The sequence below is a fragment of the Ovis canadensis genome, chromosome 8 (assembly GCF_042477335.2).
Source record: "Ovis canadensis isolate MfBH-ARS-UI-01 breed Bighorn chromosome 8, ARS-UI_OviCan_v2, whole genome shotgun sequence".
NCBI lineage: Eukaryota > Metazoa > Chordata > Mammalia > Artiodactyla > Bovidae > Ovis > Ovis canadensis.
This window is the reverse complement of record NC_091252.1, coordinates 51,279,105-51,300,161: the sequence shown is the minus strand read 5'-3', so window position 1 is coordinate 51,300,161 and position 21,057 is coordinate 51,279,105. Positions and strand designations below refer to the sequence as shown.

At 40.0% G+C, this 21,057-nt stretch overlaps 2 protein-coding genes and 1 non-coding gene across 3 annotated transcripts in view; 2 read left to right on the top strand and 1 right to left on the bottom strand.

Moving 5' to 3' along the window:
- Window positions 1-338, top strand: part of UFL1 (UFM1 specific ligase 1) — a 72,422-nt gene extending 72,084 nt beyond the window's left edge. The window contains exon 20 of the transcript XR_011258813.1: window positions 107-338. The gene's annotated coding sequence lies outside the window, so the exon portion shown is untranslated. The remainder of the gene's footprint in view (window positions 1-106) is intronic.
- Window positions 339-3,201: 2,863 nt separating this feature from the next.
- The window catches only part of FHL5 (four and a half LIM domains 5), a 61,591-nt gene continuing 43,735 nt past the window's right edge, over window positions 3,202-21,057 (top strand). The window contains exon 1 of the mRNA XM_069599245.1: window positions 3,202-3,419. The gene's annotated coding sequence lies outside the window, so the exon portion shown is untranslated. The remainder of the gene's footprint in view (window positions 3,420-21,057) is intronic.
- TRNAW-CCA (transfer RNA tryptophan (anticodon CCA)) lies at window positions 17,666-17,737 on the bottom strand. The gene has a single exon. It is a non-coding gene; the product is annotated as a tRNA-Trp (tRNA).

Here is a 21,057-nt window from a genome sequence, read left to right as displayed (position 1 = left end):
GACAGTTTGCCAAAATCCTTTAAAATGTATGTATTACTTGTGAGATCAATGTCTCCTGAGAAGTAAAATGTGAACTTAAAAACGTGTACAAATCTTTTCCCCCCAGCCTCTGATAGAAGAGAAGTGTGGATGATACATCTCTCAAGGAAAGGAGGCAGTCTTCCACCAAAGAAAAGTCCTTTCTCTGACTAGTCAAGCTAAGACAAAATCCCCACAGGTTTTCTCCTTTGTCTATTATTCATTATAAAGAAGAAAAAATCATTTTAGCAAATTGTTTTCCTACTAAACTGTCTTACTAGTAAAGTGCAGCCTTAAATGTTTAAGTTTAAATTAATGAACTTAAGAGTGTTCTATTTTTTTTCTTCTCTCTTTCCCACCAGAATCTAAGTCTTGTGAGTCATAAATTATAAATGCTGAGGCTAAGTTTTGATGTTGAAGAAAACAGATCATAGAGAAAAAAAGAGGAAGCGTTATTCCATCACATACTTCATTATGCTGCAGCCATTATTTGCAGCCACTTCAAAAATGTTTGATTTGGAAAATCACAGTATATTAAGTAAAAAAGATATATGCAGTGTGGTTTTGATTTTCTTATTAAACATATTTAACTATAGCTGTGTAAGTATTTGCATGAAAATTCATAAACATTTCCTTGTATAGCTACATGTATGCATACAGAATATTTCAAAGATATTTGAGTGATGAATTGTGACTGTCTCTTGGATTGCAAGTCATTTTAAACAATGTTTTTCATTATTTCAGACTTTCTGCAAGAAGCGTGTATTTTATAATTCCATAAACATATCTTTAAATATTGTTTTATAGTGATACAAAGAAATTATAGAAAGGGACTAGACTGAGGCAGACGCCAAATGTTTTATGACTGATAACAACAATCCAAGTGAGAAATGCGAGGGCCAGAATGCAGGGATAATGACAAATCTAGGAAATATTTAACAAAGTAGAACCACCAGAAGTTGAGGATGGGGATGGTGGAGACTAACTGAGGAAAGTGAGAAGTCCAAGGTACGATGGGTTAGGTGACGATGCCATGTCCTGAGACAGGAAATGCGGCAGACCTCATCTGTACAGTGGGAGGTGGGGAACAGATAAAGGTGTTTGTTTGGGATGCCTATGGACCTCTGTGCAAAGACAGCAAAGAGACCAGAGGATACAGGCCTAGAACCTTAGAGAGCAATACCAGCTGAGAATACAGGTTTAGCAGTCATAATATATTGCTAATTGTTTTCATGAGAAAATCCATGGAGAGGGTAGAGAAGCATTCTGAACTGAGAATGAAATTCTAGGGAAGAGTGAGGTGAATAAAGGGAAAGGAGGTTGAAGATGCTAAGCCCAAGGAGAAAATTAGGAGAGAATGACTTAATGAAACCAAGGAAAGAGAGTTTCAAAAAGAAATGGACATGGCAGAGATGAGAAATTTCAGGTAAGATCAAAGACAGTTTCTTTAGAGTGTTAACTAAGATATTTTATGAGCTTAATGGAGCTATGTGGAGTAGTTTGAGAATGGAGCAGGAGGATCTTAGGTTGGATGCGTGAATGAAGATTACCCTCTCAGGAAAACACGGGGGCAATAAAGAGGGTTCCATAACTACATGGGGACATAGGCGACTTTATAACTCCTGGACTCTACTTCCTCACCTTTAAAAGGAGAAAATTAATGCCGGTCTATCCGTGGCATCATGAGAATTAAAAGCTATTACTAGTAATAGATTTTATGTTAGATTGAATTTTTATAATAGTTTGAATGTTCTTTTGTCCTTTCACTGAATCAATTTGTTGCTGCTCATCACAATGTTTTCATTTTTATAATAACTTTATCATCAAAGTCAGGTGAATAACAAGGCACTGAGTTGATTGCTTTTATATATTTCCCTAGCTCAGGTTTTTTGATTGTATGTAACTGAGTTTGACCTCAGAAAACACTAACATATTTCTTTGGCACCTGGAACAAGGACAGGTCAAGTTTGGTCTGGGAATAGATGGAGTTAAAGCAGAACATTTCCTTCCTCACCCACCTTTACAAACTGAAGAAATGGCCTTAAACAGAGAGATTAAAAGTAAATGTCACCTGCTTTACAGATAAATATGACCCACTGAGAATTCCTGTTGTAGATTAGTTCAGTATTCAAACATTTCTTTAGATCCATCTCCTGAAACATCTGGCCACTTTTTAAGTTTTGACTTCAGATTTCAAAAGGCTGAGTCTGTGCTTAAGTGAAGTCATACTGCCATGGGCATGACGTAACAATTGTTGCCAGCTCAGAGGGAAAGAGGCAGCAGCAGGGAATGCCAGGTCCACAGTACAGGTGCAAGAAGCAGGTTAACTACTTTGAGTTATCCGAGTCAAGTCTAAGGTTCAAAGTTCACCAGTTTCCCAGGAAGGCAGTGATAGAGGCCACACCCCACGATTCATCTCTCAAGCTACGAAAAACGCTACAGGTGAGAACATCAGGCCTCATCTCTTTCCAGATATTTCAACAGAAAATCTCTGTAGTTTGTCCATTTCTAACCTATAAGAAGATCTGATTTTAGCTCAGTTGGTAAAATACCCGCCTGCAATGCAGGAGACTCCAGTTTGATTCCTGAGATGAGAAGAACTCCTGGAGAATGGATAGGCTATCCACTCCAGTATTTTGGGGCTTCCCTGGTGGTTCAGACAGTAAAGAATCTGCCTGCAATACAGGAGACCTGGGTTCGATCCCTGGGTTGGGAATATCCTCTGAAGGAGCGCATGGCAACCCACTCCAGTATTCTTGCCTGGAGAGAATCCCTGTGGACAGAGGAGCCTGGCAGGCTGCAGTCCATGGGGTCGAAGAGTCGGCCATGACTGAGCAACTAAGCACAGCACACAGCAACCCATAAGAAGGATTCTGTCACTGAAATAACAGCAACAACAACAACACACACACACACACACACACACACAAAAAAAAAAAACAGGAAATACATCATCCTTTATAGAAAAATTTTTTTAATTTAAATATACCCTCAATTTAGACTATGCAGTGGGAATTTCTTGAGTGTATGTGAATGTCTGTATGTACACTTTATATTTTAAACTTTCTGGAGATTATCTAGACGTTTCATGTACTAATTCTGGCAGGATTTCCCTTTAAGGATGTCCCGCAGAGAATTTGCTACTCATAATTTTAAGTAAAAATTGACGAGTGCTTTTTCAGCCCAGTAGGAGTCAGCTATGTACATGTCACAAGACTTGGAGGAAACCCACACACCCTCCTATTTTCTTCCACAAAGTTAAAAAGGCTGCAGTTGGGAGGGACCCTCAGATAGTTTTGGTGGCCCATTCTTTACCTCTTGGAGGTAACATATGAATGTGTAAATCATCGTATATTCTCCTTTCATCCTGTTTAAACTGTTGGAAGAGGCTTTAAGAAAAAGTAAGTTTTGTTTTCTTCTCCTTAATGTCTTTGCATTTCTAATTTTTTTTTTAAGTGTGGGAGAGTCTTATAAACTTTCTCATTGCTACTTAAAGGAAACTTTGTGGTGACTTGGTTTTACTTGGCAAGCAAGATATATCTTGAAGTTTCTTAGAAACTTTTTAAAAGGCATTTGAGCCAGCAGTTACCAAACTTTATATGCTGAGCTTTTCAGATTTCTCAATTTGATGCCATGTGTATAAAGGCAACATAGTAGCCAAATAACTCTTGAGTTGTCTCCTGAGTTCTGAAAATTGTCTGTAATTGGAGATACAGCTTCATTGTATTCATAAAAAAGGGAATGACTTGATTCTGGGGTTTTAATTGGCTTAATTTATTTGAATGACTAACTTTATCACTAAGGATATTTTATGCCTGGATTTATATATCCAGAGCACAATTTAAAGTCATTTACAGATTTTGAGTTAGTGAGATTCCTGCTATTAAAAAAAAAGAAAAACTGCCTATTTTTCACAAGCAGGCATAAAGACAATTCCTAATCTTAGGCTTTCTAAGATTGAATTAAAATATCTGTGTGTCTGACCCATGTGTAATATGCTAAATGAATCTAAAGCATTGCTTCTTGAAACTGAGATAGTATCATGAAAGCAGAAGTATGGTTCCCATATGTGTTTATACTTTTTCCCTCTCTAATCAGATTCTTTTTGGTGTCTGTCATCCATTTGAAAACCAAATGCAACACCTCAACTTGTCAATTTGGGTTTTGGAAATGTGGGAACCAAAAAGAATCATTAATAAAATGTGTAATTCTTATAAATAAAATATAACAAGTCATTTTAGCTGTCATTTCACATTCACAATATTATCATGTATAGGTTCTAGGATTTTTATTAGCAACATACATGGGTTAAAATTTAGCACAAACAATTGCAGATATACACATCGCACAGGATATTTATTAACATGTTTGTTATGATCTGTGCCTAAAGCCATACTCCAAACTGCTTGGTGGGAAAGGTAAACTCTGACATCTGTTTTCTACACTTGTTCTATTTATTCCCATGTGTTGTCATTAGTTGCCAATTCTGGGACTGTTCTACCTAAACAAGAGCAGCAGATTTGTGCTTTAATGTAACATCACCTCACTGACAAATCTACCTCTTATTTTTATTATATTTGCCAACAACATTCTGAGTAAAGTTGGATTAATTGGGGTTCCTTAAGCGAGGCTAGCAACTTTCTACTACAATATTGAAGATAAATTTTTTTCTAGAACATGCTGCATAAGCTTAGATTTGTTTTTTCACATTTTCAATCTAGGAAATGACCTCTTTAGAATTGGAAACCAAATACTTGGGTTCACATGCAAAGTTCTGAATCAGATGTCAGTTAAACAACCTTACATTTCCATGTTCTTGTAATTCTCTTTATCCTTTCTGATTGTCATCATTTTTCTTGGTTACCTTTTGGCCCCCTGGAAGGAATTGTGAATAGGAGGGGAAGGAGAAAGAGGATACGGGACTCCCTCCTACCATAACAGCTCGAATCCCTCCAAAATTATCAGCTTGAGCACTATCTCCACATTAGACTTGGGATCACAGATTCTCTTAACAATCTGAGAATCAACGGACATGTCTCAGAAGGAAAAAAGCACATTGTATATAGATTTTTTTCCCTTAACAGTTCTGGGGTTGATATACTCTTGAAACCTGTTCTTGAGTATTCTTGAGGGGTCCTGATTAGGAACTACTATTCTCCACAAAACCTGGAGTTGGTGGGTTTATGCAATCTTTAAACGGATTATGGTGGAAGTATGTCTGTCTCTCTCAATTTACCCAAGGACAGGTAAGGTTAAGGCAAAGATTTTAGCTGAAGATGACATTTAAGGGCTAATTTTTGAAGCAGATACATAATCCATAGTCATACTTGTTCTGGATAGCATGTCTACTGATATAAAAGTGGAAGATTCAAATATCATAAGTTTCTTCTGTGGAGACTAAGGCTTAGAATGGAAAGGTGATAGGACTAAGCCTCTAGAGACCCCAGAATGTGGAACAGGTGACTGAAGCGGGGCCTCCCTATTCTCTGGCCATTCTCCCAAATCCCCATACCGACCTATTGGTAGATTGGGGCATAAAAGGAAAGATCTAAACCAGTGCCCATTATCTCATCTCCTCTACTTCAGGGATCCCGGACTTTAATCTCTCCTCCTTTATTGGCTCCTCTCTTCAGCATTTAAGCATATTCAAATCCCCCATCTTGAAAAGCTTCTGCTTCATTACCAAGCTTTTCCAGTTTACCCTCATTCCTAAGCTTTATAGATCAATATTCTGAAAGTATTGTCTACACTGTAAAGAATCCCCAATTTCTTAGCCCTCACTTCTCAGTCTATTGTTGTCTGGCTTTGATCCTCATCAGTTTTCCCCAGCTCTCACTGAGGTGATCAATCACTAGTGTATTGCTAAATCCAGCAGAAATTTCTTTCTTATTCTCTTTGTGCTGTTTCAGAACCATTTTACCTTCATCTCCACTTTTCCCATCTTGAAACACTCTTTACCCAGAGCTTCCATGATGTCCAACTGCTAGTTTTTCTCCCACCTATGCTCAGTCAGTTTCACAGATTCCTCTTCCTCTTCCCTATATCCTAGACTCCTTTTCTCTTTCTGAGCAATGTCACAGCTTCAGTTACAGTCTATTCTATATTCTTAGGAGTCCAAAATCTTTATGTCCAGCTAAGATATCTTTCCTGAGCAACAAACCTCTATGTCTGATTGTCTGCTGAATATAGGACTTCCTAGAGCAGGTGTAGACCTTAGTGAATACAATGGAGTAAGTGGAGGGACATGAAGGGCAAGCCAGGTAGAAATTTTGCCCTATAATTTGCCCTGGGATCCTTTTCAAAATGTCCAAGGAATTTGTGTGGTTTCCCCGCACTCACTCTTCGGACCTGACTCAATAGCTCTCCTTGACTTTCCCACGGTCCTCTCAAGTCTCATTTTAATCTAAAAGTAAACTCATCAACCACCTCTCATACTCCCCACCCTGCTTCCCCTAAGTATCCTCGTACAGAAAATAACACCATGATACAACCAGTTGCTCAAGCCAGAACCTGGAGGTGAACTGACTCCACCTCTCCCTCAATTTATATACCCAAAGAATCTCCAAATTCTGTTGACACTACCTCATCCACTCACCAGCTTCCCTCCTCTGTCACTGCCATAACCCTATTTCAGGCTGCCATCCTCCTTTATTTGGTGAACAGTAGTCCTTTCATGGGTCTCCCTGCCTCCAGAATTGCCTTCTTTGGCTTCACTCCCCATACTGAAGCCAGAGTCATTGACGTGAAACTATTGGTCTAAAAATAGATTTATTTTGACTGTCTCTTACTTCAAGCCTTTTCCTGACTCTCCACTGGCCTTAGGATAATGTCCAGATTCCTTCTCAAAGTTAAAGAGAAGTCGCAGAGTTCAGTGGGTTACAGCAGAAGTCCCCAAACTTTAAAGTGCTCAGGAACCACCTTGTTAAAATGTATATTCTGATTCTGTAGGTCTGGGTTGGTGCCTCAGTTGTTGCATTTTTAACAAGTTCCCGGGTGATGCCGATAATACTGGTTCATGGACCATACATTTCATGCTAGATTGGCTGGAGCTCAAATCTCTGTTGTATTCCTCACTAAATCTGATAACTTAGAAGAGTCACTTAGTGCGCACACGTGTGTGCATGTGTGTGTCATTGTCCTTTCATACGAAATGAAGATCATGACAGTGGAACACTTTCTCAGGTTTAAAATGAGGAACAAATGTGTTATATTAAAATTGCAACAGTGTCTGGCACAGAATAAGTATTAAGCACAAGTTATTTTTCTTACTAGTTAAGACTCTGAATTGGAGAAGGAAATGGCAACCCACTACAGTATTCTGGCCTGGAAAATCACATGGACAGAGGAATCTGGAGGGCTACAGTGCATGGAGTTGCAAAAAATTGGACACGACTGAGCAACTGAGCCCTGAGCACAAGACCTTGAATAATTTAGCCTCTATCAGTTCAGTTCAGTCACTCAGTCATGCCCAACTCTTTGCGACCCCATGAACTGCAGCACGCCAGGCCTCCCTGTCCATCACCAACTCCCAGAGTTCACTCAAACTCATGTCCATCGAGTCGGTGATACCATCCAGCCATCTCATCCTCTGTCGTCCCCTTCTCCTCCTACCCCCAATCCCTCTCAGCATCAGAGTCTTTTCCAATGAGTCAACTCTTCGCATGAGGTGGCCAAAGTACTGGAGTTTCAGCTTTAGCACCATTCCTTCCAAAGAACACCCAGGGCTGATCTCCTTCAGAATGGACTGGTTGGATCTCCTTGCAGTCCAAGGGACTCTCAAGAGTCTTCTCAAACACCACAGTTCAAAAGCATCAATTCTTCAACGCTCAGCTTTATTCACAGTCCAACTCTCACACGACTACTGGAAAAATCATAGCCTTGAGTAGACAGACCTTTCTTGGGAAAGTAATGTCTCTGCTTTTGAATATGCTATCTAGGTTGGTCATAACTTTCCTTCCAAGGAGTAAGCGTCTTTTAATTTCGTTGCTGCAATCACCATCTGCAGGGATTTTGGAGCCCACAAAAATAAAGTCTGGCATTGTTTCCACTGTTTCCCCATCTATTTCCCATGAAGTGATGGGACCAGATGCCATGATCTTCATTTTCTGAATGCTGAGCTTTAAGCCAACTGTTTCACTCTCCTCTTTCACTTTCATCAAGAGGCTTTTGAGTTCCTCTTCACTTTCTGCCATAAGGGTGGTGTCATCTGCATATCTGAGGTTATGGGTATTTCTCCCGGCAATCTTGATTCCAGCTTGTGCTTCCTCCAGCCAGCATTTCTTATGATGTACTCTGCATATAAGTTAAATAAGTAGGGTGACAATACACAGCCTTGACGTACTCCTTTTCCTATTTGGAACCAGTCTGTTGTTCCATGTCCAGTTCTAACTGCTGCTTCCTGACCTGCATATAGGTTTCTCAAGAGGCAGGTCAGGTGGTCTGGTATTCCCATCTCTTTCAGAATTTTCCAGTTTCTTGTGATCCACACGGTCAAAGATTTTGGCATAGTCAATAAAGTAGAAATATATGTTTTTCTGTATCTCTCTTGCTTTTTTTATGATCCAGTGGATGTCGGCAATTTGATCTCTGGTTCCTCTGCATTTTCTAAAACCAGATTGAACATCTGGAAGTTTATGGCTCACGTATTGCTGAAGCCAGGCTTGGAGAATTTTGAGCATGACTTTACCAGCATGTGAGATGCATGCAATTGTGCGGTAGTTTGAGCATTCTTTGGCATTGCTTTTCTTTGGGATTGGAATGAAAACTGACCTTTTCCAGTCCTGTCGCCACTGCTGAGTTTTCCTAATTTGCTGGCATATTGAGTGCAGCACTTTCACAGCATCTTTCAGGATTTGAAACAGCTCAACTGGAATTCCATCACCTCCACTAGCTTTGTTTGTAGTGATGATTTCTAAGGCCCACTTGACTTCACATTCCAGGATGTCTGGCTCCAGGTGAGTGATCACACCATCATGATTATCTGGGTCATGAAGATCTTTTTTGTACAGCAGTTCTGTATATTCTTGCCACCTCTTCTTAATATCTTCTGCTTCTGTTAGGTCCATACCATTTCTGTCCTTTATCGAGCCCATCTTTGCATGAAATGTTCCCTTGGTATCTCTAATTTTCTTGAAGAGATCTCTAGTCTTTCCCATTCTGTTGTTTTCCTCTATTTCTTTGCATTGATCGCTGAGGAAGGCTTTCTTATCTCTCTTTGCTATTCTCTGGAACTCTGCATTCAGATGCTTATATCTTTCCTTTTCACGTCTCTTCTTTTCACAGCTATTTGTAAGGCCTCCCCAGACAGCCATTTTGCTTTTTTGCATTTCTTTTCCATGGGGATGATCTTGATCCCTGTCTCCTGTACAATGTCACGAACCTCCGTCCATAGTTCATCAGGCACTCTATCTATCAGATCTAGGCCCTTAAATCTATTTCTCATTTCCACTGTATATCATAAGGGATTTGATTTAGGTCATACCTGAATGGTCTAGTGGTTTTCCCTACTTTCTTCAATTTCAGTCTGAATTTGGCAATAAGGAGTTCATGGTCTGAGCCACAGTCAGTTTCTGGTCTTGTTTTTGCTGACTGTATATTCTCCATCTTTTGCTGCAAAGAACATTATCAATCTGATTTCGGTGTTGACCATCCAGTGATGTCCATGTGTAGAGTCTTCTCTTGTGCTGTTGGAAGAGGGTGTTTGCTATGACCAGTGCATTTTCTTGGCAAAACTCTATGAGCCTTTGTCCTGCTTCATTCCATACTCCAAGGCCAATTTTGCCTGTTACTCCAGGTGTTTCTTGACCTCCTACTTTTGCATTCCAGTCCCCTATAATGAAAAGGACATCTTTTGGGGGTGTTAGTTCTAAAAGGTCTTGTAGGCTTCATAGAACTGTTCAACTTCAGCTTCTTCATCATTACTGGTTGGGGCATAGACTTGGATTACTGTGATATTGAATGGTTTGCCTTGGAAACAGAGATCATTCTGTCATTTTTGAGATTGCATCCAAGTACTGCATTTTGGACTCTTTTGTTGACCATGATGGCTCCTCTGTTTCTTCTAAGGGATTCCTTCCTGCAGTAGTAGATATAATGGTCATCTGAGTTAAATTCACCCATTCCAGTCCATTTTAGTTCACTGATTCCTAGAATGTCGATGTTCACTTTTGCCATCTCCTGTTTGACCACTTCCAATTTGCCTTGATTCATGGACCTAACATTCCAGGTTCCTATGCAATATTGCTCTTTACAGCATTGGACCTTGCTTCTATCTCCAGTCACATCCACAACTGGGTATTGTTTTTGCTTTGGCCCCATCCCTTCATTCTTTCTGGAGTTATTTCTGCACTGATCTCCAGTAGCATGTTGGGCACCTACTGACCTGGGGAGTTCCTCTTTCAGTATCCTATCATTTGGCCTCCATAGTCTTCTCCAAAACAGTTTTTACTATTGCACTGAAGGGCACACCTAGGCATGCACATGTGTGCACACACACACACACACAAACACACACACACATAACACACTCTACTTCTCAGTCACAGCACATGACCTTCTGCAAAGTAGGAATTGAGCAAATGCCTCTTCTCTGCCAGGCCTCCATGGGCACTTCTCCACAGAGCTCTCTGCCCACAGACCTAACTCACCTAGTCGTATTCAGGTGCTCCTTTCCGTGGGAAGAACTTACAGACCACCCTCTACCCAAATCTATGTTTGGTACCACTTTTTCATATTCTCAAACTGCCAATGTACCCTCTTGGGCTCGCATTATAGTCTCATTTATTTATCATCTATAAGACTGTATGCTCCATTAGAGCAAGGGACTATGGCAATTATTGCAGACTTTCTAGCATTTACACACTGTTGCAAGTTTCAGATGATCAGTAAGAAAGAATGCATTTTATTGACACAATCCAAAGACCATAAAATGAGACATGGAGATGGGGAACAAAGATTTAAGATCTGATGTAATAGAATGAGCTTCTCTACAAATGCTGCCTCTGGGTTGCACTGTTAACCCACTGGAAAGGGGGGGAAAAAGTTTTAAATTCATTAAATAAATTTGCAAGGCTAAAAAGTCAGTGCAAGAGTGACAGTGTGATATAGAGGAAAGAGTCAAAGCTTTGAAGTCTGGTCCATGTTGAGTCCTCTGTGAACTTGAGCAAATTAGTTCGCCTCACTTCCTTAAATGGAATAAAAACACCCTTGTAGAATTTTGTTATAGAATAATGCTACCAGTAGTCGTTTTTACTTTTTTATCTTCTCAAATTCTGCTTATACAATTCTGCTGCTACTGTACCTTAAGATTTTCCTTTGCTTATTCATTTTGCCAGAGAATTATCAATGGACCTTGAGTTTTATTTTGCAGTAGACCATTTGGATGTATCAGGTTCTCCCTTCTTATTATTTAAGAATACACTTTAGGTTTTATTTTCAATTTAATTGCAATGATAACATGCGCTGAAGATAATGGGGAAATTGGCTTCTGAGATTCTTGCTTTCCAGCTTGATTTTGTTCTCTTTAAAGATCTTTTATATTTAATGATTCTTGCTGTTCTTAAGACAATTTAGTAAAATGCCATTATCATGCAATTCCTAATACTTTCTAAAAGTCTGTTAATAGCTGTCCTGGTCAAGGTATCAAACTATTCATCATTTTCCTGACAGAATCAAAAAGTCATGTTCATTCATTCATATATTCACTCATTCACTCAAGTAGATAAAGTCAGTATAGTATTAATATCTATAAAAATATTGGTCAAGGTGTTCAATTTTTCTTATATCATGAATCTCTCCACTGTGCTGATAACCATTTCATGGGTGAACAAGGAGATGCCTATGATAAAATTTGACCAAGGCTTCTCAGTATAGAACAATGCTTTGACTTTCTGTAAAAAATTTTTCTTCACATTAAATTCAACATTTCTTTAGCAGTTCACAGATATAATTTGCATGCAGGGAGGAAAAAATGCATCTGACACCAAGCTATCATCTCACCTAAATGAAGGAAGGTGTAAAAATTATTTCTGGCCTTGTAATTACATTCATTCTATTAATTTGATGCTTTGAACATTTCTGCACTTACACTATTACAGAAGATTCTAATCACTGAGAGTTTTTTTTTTATAAACTGTATTACTACAATCTAATTTTGTTCAAAATTTTTCCTTATTTTCAAAGTGATATATTATGCACTGTACAATTTTTAAAGTAATGAACAGTAAAAACTCTTTAAAAATCTATAACTTTAATCAATAATTTTAACATTTGAGCATATTTTCTTCTAAACTTGTTTTCTACTCTTCAAAAATATTTATGTGGTCAAGATGACACTGATTATTTAATTCCTACTTTTTTCCCACTTAAAGCAGTATTAGGAGAATTTTGCCATGTCATTAAGTAATTTTCCAAACACCATATTAATAATTTTTAATGTTATTTTAAAAGGCATTTAGTAAATAATTTTATATTTTTTAAGCAGTGTGCAGAAGTTCTTTTCAAACCCTAGTTAAGTATAATTTAATAAACACTCAACAAAATATAACTAAAAAACACAAAATGTATTTTATGTTTTCTGTAAATGGAAAAGACAGTAAATATTTTAGATTTCAAAAACTATTCAGCTCTGCAGTGATAGTTCAAAAGTAGCCATAGACTGTAAATGAAAGAGACTGTGTTTCAATAAAACTTTATAGACACTGAAAATTGAATGTCATAAATTTCACGTAGCAAAAAAAGTATCCTTGTTTTGATTTTCTTTGATCACTCAAAAATGTAAAAGCTGTGCTTAGGCCTCAAGCCATGCAAACACAGACTGTGGCTGGATTTTTGTTCTTGAGATGTAGTTTGCAACCTCCACCTAGCAGCCTAGTTCCAAGAACCTTGGCTTCACCAAGTTTGAAAAAGTTCCATGAACACAGAAATGTGAATATATTCTTAAGGAGAGATAAATAACTTTTATTAGGTGCTCAGAAATTCTTTTTTTTTATTTAAATTTATTTATTTTAATTGGAGGCTAATTACTTTACAATATTGTATTGGTTTTGCCATACATCAACATAAATCCACCATGGGTATACACGTTTGCCATCCTGAACCCTCCTCCCACCTCCCTCCCTGTACAATCCCTCTGGGTCATCCCAGTGCACCAGCCCCGAGTATCCTGTATCCTGCATGGAACCTGGACTGGCGATTCATTTCTTATATATTTTACATGTTTCAATGTCATTCTCCCACATCATCCCACCCTCTCCCTCTCCCACAGAGTCCAAGTCTGTTCTATACATCTGTGTCTCTTTTGCTCTCTCACATACAGGGTTATCATTACCATCTTTCTAAATTCCATATATATGGGTTAGTATACTGTATTGGTGTTTTTTTTTTTCTGGCTTACTTCACTCTGTATAATAGGCTCCAGTTTCATCCACCTCATTAGAACTGATTCAAATGTATTCTTTTTAATGGCTGAGTAATACTCCATTGTGTATATGTACCACAGCTTTCTTATCCATTCATCTGCTGACAGACATCTAGGTTGCTTCCATGTCCTGGCTATTATAAACAGTGCTGCGATGAACATTGGGGTACATGTGTCTCTTTCAATTCTGGTTTCCTCAGTGTGTATGCCCAGCAGTGGGATTGCTGGGTCATAAGGCCGTTCTATTTGCAGCTTTTTAAGGAATCTCCCCACTGTTCTCCATAGTGGCTGTACTAGTTTGCATTCCCACCAACAGTGTAAGAGGGTTCCCTTTTCTCCACACCCTCTCCAGCATTTATTGCTTGTAGACTTTTGGATCACAGCCATTCTGACCGGTGTGAAATGGTACCTCATTGTGGTTTTAATTTGCATTTCTCTAATAATGAGTGATGCTGAGCATCTTTTCATGTGTTTTTAGCCATCTGTATGTCTTCTTTAGAGAAATGTCTATTTAGTTCTTTGGCCCATTTTTTGATTGGGTCATTTATTTTTCTGGGATTGAGCTGTAGGAGTTGCTTATATATTTTTGAGAATAATTATTTGTCAGTTGCTTCATTTGCTATTATTTTCTCCCATTCTGAAGGCTGTCTTTTCATCTTGCTTATAGTTTCCTTTGTTGTGCACAAGCTTTTAATTTTAATTAGGTCCTATTTGTTTATTTTTGCTTTTATAAGATATTCTTAAGCTCAAACTGTTTAAGAATTACTGTTCTAGATAATAGACCCGAAAGCACTTTGTAAACCACATATGTGTGTTAGTCGCTCAGTCGTGTCCAACTGTTTGTGACCCTGTGGACTGTAGCCTGCCAGGTTCCTCTGTCCGTGGGATTTCCCAGGCAAGAATACTGGAGTGGGTTGCCATTCCCTTCTCCAGGAGATCTTCCCAACCCAGGGATCAAACATGGGTCTCCCCTATTGTGGACAGATTCTTTACTGTCTGAGCCACCAGGGAAGCCCTTGTAAACCATAAATCATTATTAAAATACCTATTACTACTTTGAGAAGGCAATGGCACCCCACTCCAGTACTCTTGCCTGGAGAATCCCATGGATGGAGGAGCCTGGTAGGCTGCAGTCCATGGGGTCGCTGAGGGTCGGACATGACTGAGCGACTTCACTTTCACTTTTCACTTTCATGTGTTGGAGAGGGAAATGGCAACCCACTCCAGTGTTCTTTCCTGGAGAATCCCAGGGACGGGGGAGCCTGGTGGGCTGCCATCTATGGGGTTGCACAGAGTCGGACACGACTGAAGTGACTTAGCATAGCATAGCATAGCATTAGTACTTTGCTTATGATACTTTTCACTCAGATACCAAGTGATCTGAAAAAAATTGATTAATGAAAATAAATGTAGGTAATTATCAGAATTCTATCTGAAAAACTGATACTCAAAATTCAAAAATCTTATGAACTGTAATCTAAAGAGGGACTAGATTACAAGTTAAATTACTAAAGACATTTAAAATAGAATCAATGGTTATTCTGATCAAGGTAATTAAAATATTTATTTATTGTTTGTTTTTTGACTGAGCCAAGAGCTTAGAAATAACACTATTCATTCCTTCACTTTGTTTTTGTTAAGTTTTAAACTACAAAGTTAAAATAATCAGAGAATCCTAATTTACCATTCTGATTAATAAAAACTAGCCTGTGTATAGAGAAGGCAATGGCAACCCACTCCAGTACTCTTGCCTGGAAAATCCCATGGACCAAGGAGCCTGGTGGGCTACAGTTCATAGAGTCGCTAGGAGTTGGATGTGACTGAGCGACTTCACTTTTACACATTGGAGAAGGAAATGGCAACCCACTCCAGTGTTCTTGCCTGGAGAATCCCAGGAATGGGGGGGCCTGGTGGGCTGCCGTCTATGGGGTCACACAGGGTTGGACACGACTGAAGCGACTTAGCAGCAGCAGCAGCAGCAAATAACTCAGACTCAGTGCTCCTTCCTGTTGCCAGGTGGCTGCAGTGGGCTCCCTCCAGGAGAGCAGAGTTTAGGCCTATGCCTTGGCAAATCCCACTGGAGGGAAGTGGGAAACACTTGAGTGGGGTCCTTTGCCCAGTTGCTTCTCAGTTAAGAGACCTCCCAGGTAGAACAGAATTAGCAAGTGAAGGGACAAACATTTCACCTCCAAAACTTTCCAAAGACAAATTCCTTTACATGGCCAGTTTAGAAGTCTGAGAGAAATGAGAGATTCTTTAATATGATTTTTAATTCAAAAAATATTCCTGCTTCTTTGTATAAATGTAAGCTCTGCTGGAATAGAGCTATTCAAAAAACCATAAAGGATGATGCTATTAAAGTGTTGCACTCAATATGTCAGTAAATCTAGAAGACCCAGCAGTGCCCACAGGACTAGAAAAGGTCAATCCTCATCCCAGTTCCCAAGGATAGTACTAAAGAATGTTCAAACCATAGGGCAGTTGTACTCATCTCCCATGCTAGTAAGGTCATGCTTAAAATCTTGCATGCTAGGCTTCAGCATTACTCAAACCAACAACTTCTAGATGTCCAAGTTAGGTTTAGAAAAGGAAGAGGAATCAAATTGCCAACATTCCCTGGATCATAGAGAAAGAAAGGGAATTTTAGAAAAACATCTACTTCTGTTCCATCTACTACACTAAAGCCTTTGACTGTGTGGATCATAACAAACCATAGAAAGCTCTTAAAGAGACGGGAATACTAGACCATCTTATCTGTCTCCTGAGAAAGCTGTAGCAGGTCAAGAAGCAAGTCAGATGCTGTATGGAAAAACTGATTGGTTCAGGATTGAGAAAGGAGTATAACAGGGCTGTCTGCTGTCATTCTGCTTATACCTATATGCTAAGCACATCATGAGAAATGCCGGGCAGGATGAGTTACAAGTGGAACGAAGATAGGTGCAAGAAACATCAACAACCTCGGATATGTGGATGATACCACTCTAATGGCAGAAAGTGAAGAGGAACTAAAGAGCCTCTTGATGAGGGTGAAGGAGGAGAGTGAGAGAGCTGGCTTAAAACTAAATGTTAAAAAACTAAGATCATGTTATCTGGCCCCATTACTTCAAGGCAAACAGAAGAAGAAAAGGTGAAAATAGTGACAGATATCCTCTTCTTGGGCTCCAAAAGCACTGTGGGTGGTGACTGTACCCATGCAATCAGAAGACGATTGCTTCTTGGCAGGAAAGTTATGACAAACCCAGACAGTGTGGTGAAAAGCAGAGACATTACTCTGCTGACAAAGGTCCATATAGTCAAGGCTGTGGTCTTCCCAACGGTTATGTACTGGTGTGAGAGCTGGACTGTAAAGAAGGCTGAGCGCTAAAGAATTTATACCTTCAAACTGTGGTATTGAGAAGACTCCTGAGAGTCCCTTGGACTGCAAGGAGATCGAGCCAATCAATCTTAAGGGACATCAACTCTGAATACTCTTTGCAAAGACTGATGCTGAAGCGCCAGTACTTTGGTCACCTGATGCCAACAGCTGACTCACTGGAAAAGTCCCTGATACTGGGAAAGACTGAGGGCAGAAGGAGAACAGGGCGTTAGAGGTTGAGATGACTGGATGGCATCACTGATGCAATGAACATGAACTTGGGCAAACTTCGGGAGACGGTGAGGGACAGGGAGGCCTGGCTTACTGCAGTCCATGGGGTTGCAAAGAGTCAAACACAACTTGGCGACCGAACAACAGTAACAACTGTAATTTTAGTTTAGTATAAATTTAAGTCATCAATGTAAACTGTTGAAATGCCAAATAAGAGAGATTTTCAGTTGTTACACGTCCCAGCCCTGCTTAACAGAATGGTTTTCAGCCAAGCAAGAAGAGAGCAGTAGGCTAAAATTATTCATAGCAACGTGTAGTTGAGTTTTGAAAGTTCTGACGTGTAACAGTAAGTGACCTTTCACCTATCCAGATATGGACCACCCTCCCAAGTGTGGTCCCTCTAGCAGCTGTAGCAATGATCTCTAGCCTAGTCCACACCCCCACCTACTGCTTCCCACACAGCTGTGTGGAGTCCTTGCTGCTTTTCCCCACCTTTACTTAGAAAGTGAAAGTGAAAGTGAATTCGCTCAGTCGTGTCCGACTCTTTGCAACACCGTGGACTATAGCCTACCAGGCTTCTCCATCCATGGGATTCTCCAGGCAAGAATACTGGAGTGGGTTACCATTTCCTTCTCCAGGAGATCTTCCCAACCCAGGGATCAAACCTGGGTCTCCTGCATTGGAGGCAGATGCTTTAACCTCTGAGCCATCAGGGAAGCCCACCTTTACTTAGAGACTTGCTTTTATTCCACCTTCAAGCTACAGATCTAAACATGCACATGGGTTCCCAATTGTGTCTAACTCTTTGCAACCCCATGGACTGTAGCCTGCCAGGCTCCTCTGTCCATTGGATTCTCCAGGCCAGAATACTGAAATGGGTTATCATTTCCTCCTCCAGGGAGTTTTCTCTACCCAGGGATGGAACCTGCATCTCCTGCATTGGAAGGCAGATTCTTTACCACTGAGTTACAGCTCTGGATGAAGCTTTACCTGATATTTTCTAGAAATCTCCTAAAATTTCCAGGGCATCCTGTGCCTACATCCAAGTTTTTATGTCCAGATGCCCTCTCCTTCCTCCTCTCACTCCCTCTCATCCACAATATTTAGTGAGTGACCAGCACGTGTTGATAATATGCTAGACATGAGCCAGTTTGGGGCCAACATAACATCTGTCCTGCCTGAAGCTCCCTAGGGCTATGGTGCACAGTGTGTGCTGACATACGGAGAGCTATGGAGTTTTAGAGCCAGGACTCTGGTCTGGTGGCACAGTGATGGAGTAAGGTGCTTATTTGTAAGTCTCTCCCATGCCAGAATAGAAGTTTTTCACAAGGAGAGACCCAGGTTTACCTTCACTGCCAAGCACTATGTTAGGCACTCAAGAGCTCTTTGTGAAAACTACAGAAATAAAGCTCACCGTGTTCAGAGAATTGTTTGATGTTGTTGGGTTTAAAACTGAAGAAACCAGGTCAACGCAGATGCCAGATTTTGAAAGGTCTGAAACTCTATGCTAGAGAACTTAGACCAGGAATAGGTCAGAGAAAGCAATGTTATTCAAAGACAGTCATTTAAAGACTCTGGATCAGTCCAATTTCTAAAGCAGGAGGGGAGTGGCAGTTTGACCCTAAATAGTTTTCCTATGGCCAAAGCTTCAACTTTCTTCCTGCATTCATTCAACAGATACTTAGGCCAGGCTCTCTTTCAGGTGCCAGGGACACAGGCCTGAACAAGGCAGAGGGCTCTGCTACCGCTAGTGTGACAGGTTGGCAGGCCTTAAAAATTCGCACATTGAGTGAGCTCTGGGGTGAAAATGAAAATAACACTAAATCATAACCAGTACTTGTCAACTAATACTGTGAACATTTGGTTTCCAAAGGAATGACAACAGATTTTCCCCTTTGCTTTATACACAGAATTAGCATAAACAACCTGAGATCCACACATTGTATTGCCAAAGCTGTAACTCACAAGTGCTGAGTGAAGGCCATGAATACTTTGGGTCCAATCATTTTCCTTTGACAGATACCAAGAACTGACTCTGGTTAAATCTCTGAGACTGAGAACAGATAAAAATTAGAGCTGATTTTAAAGATTACCCTGTAACTATTTCAGTGGCCACCCACTCCATCACCAACAAATTTGAAACTGTCAAGAGAGTAGCTTGTAATTATTGATTAGTGTTATCAACAAAGTACAGGATATAACCCTGCCTTGTATTTTTTTAATCACATTCTGGTTAGGAGGATTATTTTGCTTCAGGCGTAAATACTAGGAAAACTAGTTAGCCTTAATCTCCACCCCTTCTCCAACCCAAATCCAAACTCCCTCTTCCTAGCATATAAACTCACACAGACATACACACAAACACACACACCACACATGGGGTGAGGATGCGGAAGATAAAGCTTTTCTTCCCAACTGCACAGTTAATCAGTAATAACTATAACAAAGGGCTTCTCTGGTAGCTCAGAAGGTAAAGAGTCTGCCTGCAGTGTGGGAGATCTGGTTTGATCCCTGGGTCGCGAAGAGCCCCTGGAGGAGGGCATGGCAACCCACTCCAGTATTCTTGCCTGGGAAAATCCCATGGACAGATGAACCTGACTGGCTATAGTCCATGGGGATGCAAAGAGTCAGACACGCTGAGCAACTAACACACACAACTATAGCAAAAACCAATAGAAATTGAATTGTCTTGAATGTTGGGGGGAACATGTACTTGCTTTTGAGGCTAATGACATGGTTTTGTACAGCTAGTGGCAGCTTGCCTTCAGGCATGTAATGATCGCCTCTCTTCATGCATGTGAGGCTGTAACCTGGACACAGTGAAAAGGTAGAGTGCTGGATACAGATAGTGCCAGCACTAAAGAGCCTCTTGATGAAAGTGAAAGAGGAGAGTGAAAAAGCTGGCTTAAAACTAAACATTCAGAAAACTAAGATCATGGCATCTGGTCCCACCACTTCATGGCAAATAGGTGGGGAAACAGTGGAAACAGTGACAGATTTTATTTTCTTGGGCTCTAAAATCACTGTAGATGGTGACTGCAGTGATGAAATTAAAAGACACTTGCTCCTTAAAAGAAAAGCTATGACAAACCTGGACAGCATATTAAAAAGCAGAGACATTACTTTACCAAAAATGTTTCATCTACTCAAAGCTATAGTTTTTCCAGTAGTCACGTATGGATGTGAGAGTTGGACTATAAAGAAAGCTGAGTGCCAAAGAATTGATGTTTTGCACTGTGGTGTTGGAGAAGACTCTTGAGAGTCCTTGGTCTGCAAGGAGATCAAACCAGTCAATCCTAAAGGAAATCAGTCCTGAATATTCATTAGAAGGACTGTTGCTAATGCTCCAATACTTTGGCCACCTGATGCTAAGATCTGACTCATTGGAAAAGACCCTGATGCTGGGAAAGATTGAAGGCAGGAGTAAGGGATGACGGAGGATGAGATGGTTGGATGGCATCATTGATTCAACGGACATGAGTTTGAGCAAGCTCCGAGAGTTGGTGATGGACAGGGAAGCCTAGAGTGCTGCAGTCCATGGGGTTGCAAAGAGTTGGACGTGACTGAGCGACTGAACGGAAGTGAACTTCACCTCTTCCGTTTTTAAAAAAAATCACAGCGGTAACCAAAGCTGTCATTTCATAACAAAGTTTTGCCTGTGTTTGTATGAAAACAGTGATAGCACATGGCTTCTATAAGGAACCTGGAGATCTGAATTCTGGATGAAGTTTTTTCAATGACCACTCTGTAAGCTTAAAAAAGGTCAATTTGCCTTCCTGGACTTCAGTTTTTCTCACATGATAGATGAGAGGAATAAACTAGAGAATTTCAAAAATCCCTCTCAGCTCCTAGATCTAGTGATACTGTGAAAATGGGCTGAAATCAGAAGCATTTTTTAAAGAGAATGAAAAATATCAAAATGACTGCAGCACTAGACGCTTTCTCTCTAAATATCTTATTGTATCTATAGGGGATTCCTTTCTCCAAGTTTCTCTATAATTCTTCTACATCTCCACATCTTCCTTCCTTCTTTCCC